This window comes from Saccopteryx leptura, chromosome 9, assembly GCF_036850995.1.
Source record: "Saccopteryx leptura isolate mSacLep1 chromosome 9, mSacLep1_pri_phased_curated, whole genome shotgun sequence".
Taxonomy (NCBI): Eukaryota; Metazoa; Chordata; class Mammalia; order Chiroptera; family Emballonuridae; genus Saccopteryx; species Saccopteryx leptura.
In genome coordinates, this window is record NC_089511.1 from 70,884,027 (window position 1) to 70,898,274 (window position 14,248).

A 14,248-nucleotide genomic window follows, 5' to 3' on the forward strand; every position below is an offset into this window, starting at 1 on the left:
AAGGGGCTTCTGTCGAAATGGGGCTGTGAGAAGTTATAGCCTTCACCCAGTTGCATCCAGCCCTACAAGATCCTGAAGAGATGACACATCATGCCACCAAATACAATGGGGGACGTAGCTTAGGCTGCAGAGGGTGTTGGCTTGATCTCACCTCCTTCTCTGCCCTGTTGGAGACTGAGTCGTCCCAAATCGACTTACAGGATACAATGCAATGCACTGCACAGCAAGAGATGAAAGTAGGTTAGATACCTGCCTGCCCTTGAAGCATTTGCTGTGGAGTGAGAGCCCTCCATTAAAATCTCAGCTCTCTGTGTGGTTTTCAACATTGGAAAAGCCACTTACCCTCTCTGAGTTTCCGATTAGCCCATCTCTTACATACAGGGTGGGGCAAAAGTAGGTTTACAGTTATGAGTATGCAAAATAGAATTTATTCTTGTATTATTATTATTTATTAATTCTTGTATTATTTTCCATATGAACAACTATAAACCTACTTTTGTCTATTTGCATATAAATAACTATTGTACAGGGTCATTATAAAAGTTCTTGGTCAACTGTGGGGTGCCACACAAATGAAAGCTAGAGAGCAGGAAAGAGACTTGCCCACAGTCCAGTCACATGATAGGCAGGCTGTGTGGGGTGCTGTGATATCAAGAAAGGGCCGTGGACGCTGCAGAGGGCGTGTTAAATCACACGCAGGTTGATGGTTGGCTCCTTGGGGGGATGCTTGAGAGTACTGCTGATACTTAGGGTCAGAGGGCCGACACCTGGTTTAGGAAGAAAGACTCACCCTCCCTGCACTCCACTGTCTCTAGCTACGAGCTGGTGTAGGAGCCGTGGGCAGTGGGGTCATGTTTGTGCCCTGCATCCAGGCTGAGGCAGGCAACGGGCCTTGCTCTGTGTCTTGCGAGGGGAAGGAGCTATGTTTGTATCAGCTGTTGGTGGGGCTGAGAGGAACTGAATTTTGCAGGAACTAACTCTAAACAGCAAGGGCAGCTGTCTGTTTGGGGAATGCAGTAGACGGCCGCACTTACTGTGGGTTTCACTCTGTTAGTCCAGCTTCCAGAGAGGCCGGCACAAGGGACCAGGGGAAAGAGCAGACTCCTCAGGTCCCAGGAGGATCATCCACTCTCGACAATCCCATACATTTATATTACATGCTTACCTGTCAAAGCCTTTTCTTTAGAACCTGCCCCATGAGGGCAGAAACTATGGCCAAAGTGAACTCCCACTTCCTAGCCCCTTTATTGCAACCGAGCCAAGACAGGCCGGGACCAGTGCCCTGCCTCTGGGCTGGCTGTGTGCTCTTCAGGGCCCCAGGGAGCCTGTACTCTATGTTGTCATGTGACTTGGGCCCACCAGGCATTAACAGCAGCTCATGTTCAGGGTCGTGGGGGTACAAGGTGAACCAGACAATAGTTCCTTCTATCCAGGGCTAAGTAAGAGCTAAGCAGAAGCAGAAGCATCACATTTGGAAAATTCAAGAGAAGAAGTGATTACTTTAGAAGGGAGGAAGCAGGAAAGGCTTCATGGAAGTGGCATGTGAAGCAGACCTTGAAAACAAGTTAGACATCAGGAACTGCATATGTATATAAGGACATTGTAAGCACAGGAAACAGTGTAGTAAGGAAAACAGTACAGAGACCTAAGGAATGCGCTTTCTTACTCCTCCCCACTCTGGGAAAGAAGAAATAATCTAGAATGGCAATAGCAGGCTCACATGGAGGGATGTCAGAGATAAGTCTGGAATGAAAAGTCGGGGGTGGAGAGTTGACCACCGCCCTGAAGATGCCCTGGAAGATTTCTCTGAAAGGGTGTGACAGCATCCAGCTGTGCATAGTGCCACGTAGAGGGTGAATTGGGAGTCCAGTGGAGGAGCCAGAAGGAGACTGCAACAGTTCTGCTAAGAGACATAACGTGGCCTGTGGAAGGGGTTGAGGGGATAACTGCAGAGGTAAAATTGGCAAATATTGGCCACCTGGTAGGTGAGGGCAAAGGAGAAGTCAAGGCAATGACGAGCCTGTGAGCCCAGGTAAACGACCATGATCTTAGCATGTGTTTATTTAAGCAGCCATGACTGTCCTAAATTGTTTATTTGGTAAGAATTTTACAAGTATTATATGAGTGGTAACGGTGGAACTGGGGAGTATTTTCTGTGCCTTCTCTGAGCCGCACAGCAGGGACCGCCAGCACTGTGGTGAGACTTGTGGCCCCTCCCAAGGCCTCAGCTCATGAGGCCTGCAGATGTCAGCCCTCACGTCTCCCTGTGCTTGCGGACTCACATAGTGGTCCATCGGGGGTCAGCATTCCCTCTGATGGCTGACGGAATGATCAGCGAGGATAACCTCAAAGAATTTGTACGCTGAATCCTCACCAACCCAGTGAGAAGTCAGGACTCTCAGAGCCCCACAGTGACATCAGCCTGCTACTCGGCATCAGACTGAGGGACTCCGGCAAACACAGCTGGTTAACTCACAAGGGACAGACTGGCTGTAGGTCGCGCCCTAAGGAACTGGGTGTTTGCAGCCACCACCGCACACACAAATCTCATACATGATATAACCTTGCGTGGCCTGTATCCCAGCCTGTGTGCTTCACTGGGCCAAGTTTGGTTGGGCGACTAGAGCGCAGAGAGTTGGCGGAACTGCCAGCAGTGCACCCTGAGGAGAAAGCACATCACATCAGAGCGCTTCTTCCTCCGTAGCTCCTGGATGTCCTAATTAGCAGCTTACCTGATGGCTGCGGATGGACCGAAAGGAGTGATCACGGCTTGTACTTATATTAAGAGATGGCATCATCCTCATGCTTTACATACAGTATTGCTTATATTCCCATCGAGCATTCTGTGATGTAGGGCTGGGATTATCTTCATTTCAAAGATGAGGAAACTGAGGCTCAGAGATGTTCAAAGATAGGCCAAGGTCTATGGCTAAGAGACAGAGCCAGGACTCAAGCCCCAGGCTTGAAGTGTCACCCCAGAGCCCTCAGGGACAGAGCAGATGGGAGTAGGGCGGAGAGGAAGGATGCAGGGTCCTGCCGTGGACAAGCTAGGGTTGGGTGGGCAGGTTGCAGGATGTCCCTGTGGAAGTGCTGAGGACCTGGAAGGGGGAGTGCGGAGAAGGAAGTTCTGACACTGTGTCCCTGGAGAAGGAAGCCTTCCCTGGAGCTGGCTGGTTGCTGAGCTCACTGCTCAGGGCAGAGAGAGGGCAGGGCACACCACGCTGGAGTCTCTGGAGGCAGGCAGGCTGGAGACTTTATGCCCAGGAGTCCCCGCCTCTCCCTTATGGGCTGCGGAGCTAAGGGCTTGGCCCAGGCTGCCGAGGGTGAGGGACGGGGTCCCTGTTTCGGACTCAGAAAAGGAATCCCTGGTCTAGTCTCTACCCATTCTACCCTCAGGGTCCCAAAAGGAAGTTCTACCACCCTGATGCTAAAGAAACAATGAGTGCTACTTGGAGGAAGGGAACAGTAAACAGGAAGGGCCCATGTCCCTTATAAGGGCCTTGAAGGTGGGGCATCTCAGCACAGGGACACAGCTCCCAGCCCCTCCTGCAGTCACCCAGCCACCCACTTTCCCACTGGCTGCTCCACTCCTGGTCACAGCTTCAGCTACTCCCTGGTAGGTTCCTATTCCACCAGCAGGGGAGCTCGGATGATCTCTGACAGCAGCTGGCACGATTGCCTACTCTGCCCCTTGCAGATCTCATCTCATCCTGCCAACGTCTCTCTGAGATGAAGACTCACATTACTGCACTTTCCAGACAAGGACCCTGGAACTCAGAGTGCTTCACTCAGGATGCAGAGTTAGGGAGTGGCAGGGTTGGGACTGAACACCAGCTCCGAGGCATCAGAAGACACCTTAGGAACTCTGTCCTGCTGACGTAGATTTCACATGAATGGGAGGTGCTCCGGAGCTCGGAGGGGAAGGACTTGGCAGTGGCCACATTGTCCGAGGAGGTGGTGTCAAATAAGACCAGAAGACATTAATTAATAGTGATAATAACAACAACATATAATGAGGGCTCACTCTGTGCCAGGCACTGGTATAAACACTTTATTGCATTATCCCATTTAATGCTCATAATTACTTTATGTGGAAGGTACTACTATTATCTTCATTTTATATATCAGAAGACTGAGGCCCAAAAAGGTTATGTCATGTGGCCAAGGTCATAGAGCTAGTGGTGCTGGAGCAAGATTTATTTAAACCAAGTGGTCTGACTTGGAGTAAACCAGAGCAGCGTCAGAAGGGAGACTCACTCTGTCCCTTCGTCTCTGTCTCTTTCACTAACTTACTAACCCAACAAACAGCTCTTAGGCACTGGCTCTGTGCCATGTCCTATCCTCAAGAAACCAGGAGGAACTCACAGTCCAGGTAAAGGGATCCACAGGTAAAGCAGTGGCTACAGCAGAGACCAAGGACTCAGGTGGGGCGGGCCTGCAGCTGGTGGCAGGCAGGTGCCTTGCACGAGGTGGTCCAGATGCAGTCCTGGTGCCCCAACTCCAGAGATCCTAGCTCCTGCGAGGCGGGCCACAGTCAAGGCAGGGACCAAGATGGGGACACCAGTCAAGAACCACACTAATGTCGATGGCCTGCACCTTTTGTACCTAAGGCACCAGCTCAGGGATCAGAGAGACAAGCTGCAGAGGGCTCCGTGCAGAGGCAGTGGCTCTACATGGGGCAGTGGGATTGGCCAAGGTGGGTGAGGCAGGGCAGACGGGGGAAGGCAAGGCATTACAGAAGGGTCAGATGTTCCAGCAGCTGAGTGGCAGCCAGGCTGGCTCAAGGCCTGCCTGTCATTCCTTTCAGCTCACTTCACAAACTCCTTTTCAGCCTGATGCTTCCTCCCACCCCCTCCAGTCTTGGCCATCTGTCTGTGTGACAGGTATGGCAGGGAAGGCATTGTGGGAATGTCTCTGGTGCGACAAAAAGAGACGGAGATGGCTAAGCAGACCAGCTCCTCGGTCCAGTGGAGGCCCAGGGAGGCTCCTAGAGGCTGGCATCAGGGTCGAGGTTGGGCAGAGGGCTCCAGCAGCCCTGCCTGCCGCTTCCACCGGTCCACGTGGGGAGGCAGTGCCGTGAGCCGGCCCCGCTTGGAGCAGTAGGCTATGCCCGCAGGTGGCCAGTTGTCAGTGGACTCCAGCGTCCCAAATACTAGACAGAGGGTCTTGCACATTGCGATAGTCATAGACCTCCTGAGGGCAGCGTGGACAGGGCAGAGTGGCCATGTGCTCCCGGCCCTGCCCAAGTGCTGGCACAGATGGCTCTTCAGGCTGCACCTCGGGTTCCGGAACGCCCACGAGTGTCCTCTTAAGTTCCCTGTCAGCTTCGGACCTGGTGCCGGTCCTTCTCTGGTGAAGCATTGCCTTTTCCTCACGGGGCTCCTGAGTCTGGGCACGGTGGGCTGCCTCCTCATTCCACATTCCATGGCGCTCTGACCCATTAGTCGTGGCTGCTGTTGTTTCTGACTGGGGGGTCTCTGCATCCTTCTAGTGCCGAGAACTTGACAACATCACCCTGGCTGCGCTGCTCTTTGCTGGTTGGCCCTCAGAGGTGCTGACCCGTGCGCGATGCTGTTTTTTCCTCAGAGCGCGGAGATGACTAAGGGGTGGAGGGTCACTGGACTGAATGCGCATTGCCTCTGAGAAACAACAAAGGAAGTCCACAGAAATCTTCTTAAATCTCTGTTTTGTTACTCTTTTTTTTTTAATTCATTTTAGAGAGGAGAGAGAAAGGGAGAGGGAGAGAGAGAAGGTGGGGAGGAGCTGGAAGCATCAACTCCCATATGTGCCTTGACCAGGCAAGCCCAGGGTTTTGAACCGGTGACCTCAGCATTTCCAGGTCGATGCTTTATCCACTGCGCCACCACAGGGCTGTTTTGTTTCTTTTTTGAAGTCACATGCCCCTTTCTCCTAAAAATGTGGCATTCTGGATAAAAGAGTTTTCTTTTGCTTAATTGAGGTTGCGTGTTTTTATAGTGCCCACCATGCCTAATTTTTTGCAGATACAGATCATTCATTTCTCATTCCTACTTCAGCCCTTTGTTTCTTTTCCATCAAGCATGAGATAGAACTTGACTTTGGAAAGTCTCTCCAACTCTAGAAGAATCCAGCTCCCATTCCTTACAATTATAATGCCAGCATCTGCCAGGCGTCCCCCGCCTCGCAGAGGAAGGAGCAGGAGGAATATGCTAGGCATTAAGAGAGAGAGAGTGAGGAGCTTGTGTGGGATGCTGGCCCAATTCTGCATCCTGGCCAGAAATGAGGAAGGAGTTTCAGCCTCCTTAATCCCAGTCCTGCAGGGACAAAGGGACACATGCCTCTTCCTTATAGGTGCCAAATCCAGACTGCAACACCAAATGGAAGTCCCAGACCACCTTGGACAGGGCAGGGCAGAGCAAACCTTTCTTTGAAGGGAATCTTCCTGCAGCCCAACAAATAACTCATGCAAATGTAAAAGCAGAGCCCTCATGTGGATTGGGGAGAGACTCTCGGGGCCCAGGGTATGTCCCGCTGGTGTCCCCTGACTCTAGGAACAAAGTGTAAAATCTTCTGGTACTAGCCAATCTGTTTGTTCTGCCATTGGAGAAACTGAGGCTCTAAGAGGAAAAGAATAACTTGTTCCAACCAGCACAGCAGATGGGGAATGGCTGGGTTCTTCCCATTACATCTTGTCCCCAAAAAGGGGTCCCAGAGCCACTACTGTGGTCACAGGGAGGCAGGAGTTCTGTGGACGGACACTGAGGCAAAGCAGAGGATGTTAAACAGCCCAGTGGCCAGTGTCAGCCTGATGCCTCCTGCAGTGAAGAGCTCAGCCAGACTGAGTGACTGGTTCCGGAGTCATCTGTCCGGGAGACAGCCTGTCCTTCCTGACAGAACAGAAGATACTGCCACATCCCTAAAACTGATTGGCCCCTGAAGCCACCACCCACCTCACAGCTATATCTGGGGATGGAGTCAGACCTGATCTTCTGGGCATGGAGGGAAGCGTGAGCTTCTCCCCCTCCCTCTCCTCATCTGTGTGTGTGTGGTGGGGGGGGTCCCTGGGAGTTCAGGACTGGCCTTGACTCTCACTTTTCTTCCATCCTCTGTGCCCATCCCCCTTATGGAATGGACACCTATACAGCAGTATCGTGTTTCTGTAGAACAACAGTCTCAAAGATTCTGCAAGAAAGAAAGAAAGAAAGAGAAAGGGAAGGAAGAAGGAAAGGAAAGGAAGGAAGGAAGGAAGGAAGGAAGGAAGGAAGGAAGGAAGGAAGGAAGGAAGGAAGGAAGGAAGGAAAGGAGGGAGGGAGGGAGGAAGGGAGGGAGGGAGGGAGGGAGGGAGGGAGGGAGGGAGAGAGAGAGGGAGGGAGAGAGAGGGGGGGGAGGGAGGGAGGGAGGGAGGGAGGGTGGGAGGGAGGGAGGGATGATAGAAGAAAGAAAGAGAGAGAGAAGAAAGAAAGAAAGAAAGAAAGAAAGAAAGAAAGAAAGAAAGAAAGAGCAAGAGAGAGAGAAAAGAAAGAAAGAAAGAAAGAAAGAAAGAAAGAAAGAAAGAAAGAAAGAAAGAAAGAAAGAAAGAAAGAGAAAGCAAGAGAGAGAGAGAGACATGGACGTACAGAAAAGGGACTAGATTTTATTATCCAAAAGAAACGCAGGCTGGAAATCCATTTCTACTGTTCATTTTAGCAGCTCTATTGTGGGGCTGGGTGTTACTCATAGCATTTTCCCACCTTAAAACCCCCATGTGGATATGAATCACTTTCTTGGCCTGAGGACACTCTAAGGTCTTCCAGTCTTTCTTTATTTCTGTGCAACCGTGGTCACACTGGAGGCCAGGGCCCTGTGGATTGGGTGCCCCTGGACTGGTTACATTCCGTCCATGCTGCCCTGGGCAGTGTGGGGTCTGCCATGCTCCAAGGCATCCAGGCAGCCCTTTCCTCATGTTGCAAGAGGCCACAGGAGAGAACAGCAGCCACACATTCACTCTCTTCTCTCCCTTGCTCGTGTCAGAGCCAGACAGACCTAGACAGGAGCTAGTAAGAGCTCGGGCTTTACAGACAGAGTCTAAGATGCAGAGACAGCAAGAGGTTCTTTCAGGGTTACCTAGCCATTTTAGGAAGTGTCTACTAAGTGGCAGGATTGTCTGCTGGCTGAGTTTCAGGACCCAACTGTGTTATAATAGGCAAGTGTCTTAACTTCACTGAGCCTCAGGTGATTTTGTAATAGGTCATTTCACCACAGTTCCAAGAACCTATCAATTAAGAAATAGATGTCATTGTACAGAGCACAGGTGCTCAGTTGGATACAGGCCTTTGTAAAGGCTTCACAACAGCAATGGAAGATGATGGTAAGCCCTGGCTCATGTGCACACTGTGTCGCCCTGACTTTCTGGGCCTCAGCTTCTACATCTGTGAAATGGGTCTATGACAGCCTCACTGAGTAGCTGGGAGAGGCCATTGAGTTCATGTGCATGAAGCTCCTTTGAAAGCTCTAAAGTGAATTGCCTTTTGCTACAAACATGCCAGTTGTTATTTTCATATTTACGGACAAGACCTAAAACCCCCTCCTATAAGCCCATCCCCTGATTGAGCCTCTAAACAGTGTCCACAGGATTCATTTCACCACTTATATCCTGCAATTTGTACATGTCAGCAGCAGGGTTCAGAGAGCATGGCCATGTTCAAAGCCTCTCTGGCCAGGTGGCCCATCATTCATTCATTCTCATGGGCAGGCAGAGAAATAAGCCTGCTGGGCTGTGGGAAAATAAGCTTCGACTTGACAGACAGGCCCTGCCCTCCTGGAGCTTGCAGTCTAGTGTGGATCGGTATGACAAAAATAAAAGGAATTTTCTGTTGGGCCTGGGCAGCAGTGTTGATGGGGCGGCAGTGGTACCCCGTCATCTGATGGTCAGGAAAGGTCTCCATGAGAAGGAAACATTTGAACTGGCAGGAAGGAGCCAACCATGCAAAGAATCAACAAATTAGCCTGACCTGTGGTGGCGCAGTGGATAAAGCATCAACCTGGAAATGCTGAGGTCGCCGGTTCGAAACCCTGGGCTTGCCTGGTCAAGGCACATATGGGAGTTGATGCTTCCAGCTCCTCCCCCTTCTCTCTCTCTGTCTCTCTCTCTCTCCTCTCTAAAAATGAATAAATAAATCAATAAAATGCTATTTGAAAAAGACAAAATTTTTTTTTTTTTTAAAAAGAGTCAACAAATTATTTAGAACTTTAAATGTTGAGCCTGGCATAAAATCAAGCACCATGAAGTGTTTACTAAATTAATTAATTAAATAATTAAAACGGAGGATGGAGCATGAACATTCCAGTGAGCAGGAGGGAGCAGAGGCCCTGAGGTGGGAATGAGCTTGGTGTGTCTGAAGAACAGGAAGAAGGTCAGAGTGGAGTGAAGGAGAGGGAGAGGAGAGAGGCCGCAGGGCCTGCTCTGTGGCGCCTGTGTGACTCTGGCCTGTAGGGTTAGTAAATTTTGTCATCGCTGAACCAGGAAGCTACTGGGGAGCTTTAAAGGGAAAGGCACATGCTCAGGTTACATTTCCATTCGTCTTGGTGCAGGCTGAGAATGGGTTGCCAGGTTGAGGGTGGGTGGGGGACAGAGGCAGGGAGAGAAGAGCCAGTGGTGGCTGTTCAGGGGAGAGGCCGTGCTGACACACTTGGGACATGTTTGGGAAGTGAAACTGGCCTTGCTGATGGACTGCTTATAGGGACGAGAGACAGAGAGAAGCCAAGTAAGTAGGACTTAGAGCTTTCTACCTGGAGCCCTAGTCTGGTCCTGGCTCTCAGCGGCTAGTTCTGGAGAACGGCTTCAAGCCCAGGCGCTGGCTGGAGCAGGTTCCTGGCGGGACGGAGACAGGACTGGACGAAGAGACTGGAGGGACAGTCAGCAGCATTGAAGGAGCCTGGTTACTTCAAGGTCTTGTAATGCAGTGGTCCCCAACCTTTTTTGGACCACAGACCGGTTTAATGTCAGAAAATATTTTCACGGACCAGCCTTTAGGGTGGGACGGATAAATGTATCACATGACCAAGACAAGTGTCAAGAGTGAGTCTTAGATGGATGTAACAGAGGGAATCTGGTCATTTTTAAAAAATAAAACATCGTTCAGACTTAAATATAAATAAAACGGAAATAATGTAAGTTATTTATTCTTTCTCTGCGGACCAGTACCAAATGGCCCACGGACCAGTACCGGTCCAAGGCCCGGGGGTTGCTGTAATGGACACGCCCCCAATTGCGGCATCTTTTTGCAGGAGTGAGCAGTCAGTCGAATGGCCTACTTTCACCTCTCACTCATCAGCTCTTGCCTGTACTGGTCAGGCACTGAGCCGGGCCTGGCTTTGCGGGGAGGAAGGGACAGCCTGTCTGCGGTTGTGATGAGAATCCAGCTCGTGGGCTAATGTGATGCACAGACCCTGGAGCCAAAGGTGTCCTGAGTTCCCCTTCCCACTGCGGCAGCTCCTGGTGCATTTCCTTCTCCACTCACTCCCCAAACACTAAGATATTCCCCTCCCCCTTTGAAACTTGAGCGAGGTAAGTTTAGGACAAATTAAAGGAAGTCCTGCCCCTTACAGTGCCTCTGAGGCTCAAGGGACGGGTTACCCCATGAGGTGGTGCAGCCTGGGAATGTCATTGGATCCCAAAGGGATCTGAGTAGAAGCATAAAATGTGGAGCCCTAAATGGCTCCTGAGAGCAGACCTGGGATCCGTGTGACCTTTAAGTTGACGTCAGGGAGGAAACCAGTCCCTTGAGGCTTCTGCTGGCAACAGTCTGGAACCTTCCTAACCTAGCCTGCCTTCCTCTGCCCCAGGTTTCATACCCCCAGGCGCCTGAGCAGGAGGGGCCCCAGACTCTCCTTCTATCCAGAAGGACATTCCTCTGTCGCCCCCTCTGCCTGAAACCCCTCAGTGGCGCCAGCGCCTGCACGGTAAAGTCCAACGAGGCCCGTCTGGCTGGTCTCTTCCCACCTCCCCAGTGCAGCTCCTGGCCTCGCAACAGCACAGCCTTCCTACGCTCCTCCCTGCTATAGCTTGGCCCTGCTCTGCCCTCTACCAGGACACCCTGTCTCCATCTTTGCCTGTTAACTCTCTCTCAGCCTTCTGACCGGGCTCTAGTTTCCATCTCAGGGAAGTCCACCCCAGCCCCGGTCCCAACTGCCACCAAATGCTTCTGCTACAAGCTTCCTTAGGCTGGCCTGTCCCCCAAGCATAACCTCGCCCTGCTGTGCTATCACGGTTTCTCGACACACCTGTCTCCCTCTAGTCAGGCGGCTCTGTGCTCTCCCAGCACCGAGCATGAGATGGATACCCTACAATCATCAGTGAAGGTATCAGGCCCAGAGGACAGAACTGCCTTGCACAAGATCACAACAGCATCCTTTTACTCACTCATTTATGCCTGCACTCACTTATATTATTGAGTGCCCACTAAGCCAAACCTTTGCTAGGTGCTGGGGACCCAAGAGTGAGCAACACACAGACCTCATCTTCACAGAACTTACAGTTTAGTGAGGGAGGGGACCTCCATTGATCACACCAACAAATGGAAAATTGCAATGGTGACCAGCTCTACAAAAAAAAATAGAGTCCCATGAAAAACTAGAAAAAAGTCATGACCATCAGGGAAGTCCAGGAGGGCTCCCCTGAGGAAGTGGTCCTTGAGTGGAAATTGACCAGGCAAAGAGGGAGTGAGAGCATTTCAGGCAAAGGGAACAGCATGTGCAAAGACTCCGAGGTGGGAAGGGGTGTGGCAGGAATGAGGAACAGACGGAAGAGCAGTGTGGCCAGAGCAAGGAGCTTGGGAGAGAGAGTGGTATGGGGCCAGGTTCAGAAGGCCAGCAGGAACTGGGACACATAGGGTTTTGTAGACCATATTAAGGTTTTGTTCTTTATCTTGAAAGCAATGCAGAGCCACAGAAGGGTACCTGAGCAGAGCCATGACCTGATCAGATTGGTATCATGAAAAACTCACTGACTGTCTGTCACAGGGACCAGAGCCAGTCCTCGCACTCTGTCACCCTGTGATGTCCGCGTTCTGTAGCTACCACTTCAGGTTGCTGCCTCTCTCTAAGGACCCCTCCCCCTCCCACTCCTGCCTCAGACACTCATCTGCCTATGCTTATTTGGGTACTAGTAATCTCCCCACTCTGAATGCTGGCTTTCCCTGAGGCTATAGTCTTCGTCATACCTGTCTCCTACAGACAGGACAGGCTGGGGATGTCTAGACGCTGACTCCAGTGTGCTCCCCGGGGGCCGTGTCTGCTTCACTCAGGGATCATTCCTTTGGGAAGAAAGGAACCCAGCCCCCTGATGAGCCGGCAGGGCCCTATTGCCTGAGGGTTTCAGACAGGGGCCCGGTAGTTGCTGGGCAGCCGCGTTTACACCAGAGCGGCGGCCCTTATGTTCCTTGGGTCTGCACATATATGAGCTGATGCCAGGACCAAGCAGGGTGATTCTTCCTCTTCACTTGGGCTGCAGAAATGCAGCAAGAGTAAACTGTTAACGCTTTCCAGCTGTGGAGCCTGTGACCAAGGCCTCCTGCAAAGACACTGTGGCTGATGGGATCATCTTCTCCACTGCCCACTGTCACAGCAGGAGATGGGGCCCCTGGGTCTAAGACAGATCAGTCACACTGCACAAAATGTCAGAATTCAACTGATGGTCATGGAGGTCATGGCCAACAAACCCTAGCCTACCTACCTTAAAGGATGCTTGCAACCATGAGTGCATATGTCAGGTGAACACAAACTAGATGGAGGGATGCCCAGATGGCCAGAGACAGCAGCGCTGGGAAGGTACATGGGATTGAGCCTCAGCTTCTGAGTTGATTGGCTTCTAGTGGTTTGGCTCGAGGGCCTGGGTTCCATTCTGGGAATGCCGGGGGAAATGGGTTCATATAGATCTGGAGAGTTGGGGAGGAGTTTCCTGGAGAGGCCTACAAGAGAACTATATTATGTGAAGGCCTTATGCTTAATTAGTTGTATGAGTCTCTGTCGTATAACTAGTTTTTTTATTTGCAAAATGGGGCATTTGGTTAGATGGCGCCAAGGTCCTTTCTATGAACCGTTTCAGGTTTGTCCCATCGAAGGCTAGGGCGTCTTTGGAGGTCCTCTCCCGGAAGGCGCGGCCTGGGGCGGACCACACCCAGAAGGCGAGGCCTGGGGCGGACCACACCTCTCCCAGAAGGCGCGGCCTGGGGCGGACCACACCTCTCCCGGAAGGCGCGGCCTGGGGCGGACCGCACCTCTCCCGGAAGGCGCGGCCTGGGGCGGAGCGCACCTCTCCCGGAAGGCGCGGCCTGGGGCGGACCACAGGCTCTCTCCAGCCTCCCATAACTTCTGTACCCAGTGATGTACGAGCATCCAGAAAATGGAGAAGTCACAGAAAGGGCACTCTCTAGGCCTGGGTGGAAGGGTATGACCCACGCAGAAGGGGATACTGCTCAGGTCTTTAGGGCCTTGGCAGCCGCTGAGCCACTGAGCACCTCCAGTCTCCAGCTCCCCTCACCTGCTCAACATTCAGAGCCCAAGTCAATGGTCCTGGTTTTGGTACCCCAGACCCACTCAATTCCAGAGGATCCATGGAAAGTGGGTGGGAAAGCTTCTTCCCAGGTTCTTTCTTGTGGCTGAGTTTTCTCCTTACTCTTCCGGTCTTAGTGGACATCTCCCATCCAAGGGGAACTGGCTCAAACCCCAGCCTACGGAGCCCTAGGTTCTAGGCCCAGCATGGTGCCTGGCACACCATAGGCCCTCAGCATATGGTGAATGACTGAGCTGAGGCAACAGAGGTCCTTGGTCCTCAGCACACAGGTCTCACTCAGCTCCAAGTAGACCTCAAATATGAGTGAGGCTAGAGAAACACATCTCTCCTGAGACCCCCAGATGCCACACGTGCTACATAGAGATGGGCTAACAGAGGGATAGGCTAATGGCCCCTCCCAGGCCAGGGCTGAGGGGGCTGAGATGGGAAGGAGAGTTCCAGGTCTCCTTGGGCGAGTCTCTGGCCTTCTGCAGAACTGTTTCCCTGCCTGTAGCATGTGCCAGAGTTCCTCCGAGGCCTCTTCTTGTGCTAACCTTCCCTGATTCTGATCAGGGGACAGGGCTCTGGGTGGTCCTTTGACCACCAGGCCATGCCCTGCTGGGTCCTGGGTGCTCTTCAAGCCTCATGCTACTGACATTTCTCTACTGACCTCCATTCTTTCTCCAGTTGTCCTCCTCTCTTCCAAGACACTGTCTCTCTGGGGTTTCTGGTACCTTC

General features: G+C 51.9%; 1 pseudogene; it reads right to left on the minus strand.

Moving 5' to 3' along the window:
* Nucleotides 1-2,091: 2,091 nt before the first annotated feature.
* Nucleotides 2,092-5,174, minus strand: LOC136381518 (large ribosomal subunit protein eL15-like; annotated as a pseudogene).
* Nucleotides 5,175-14,248: the final 9,074 nt, after the last annotated feature.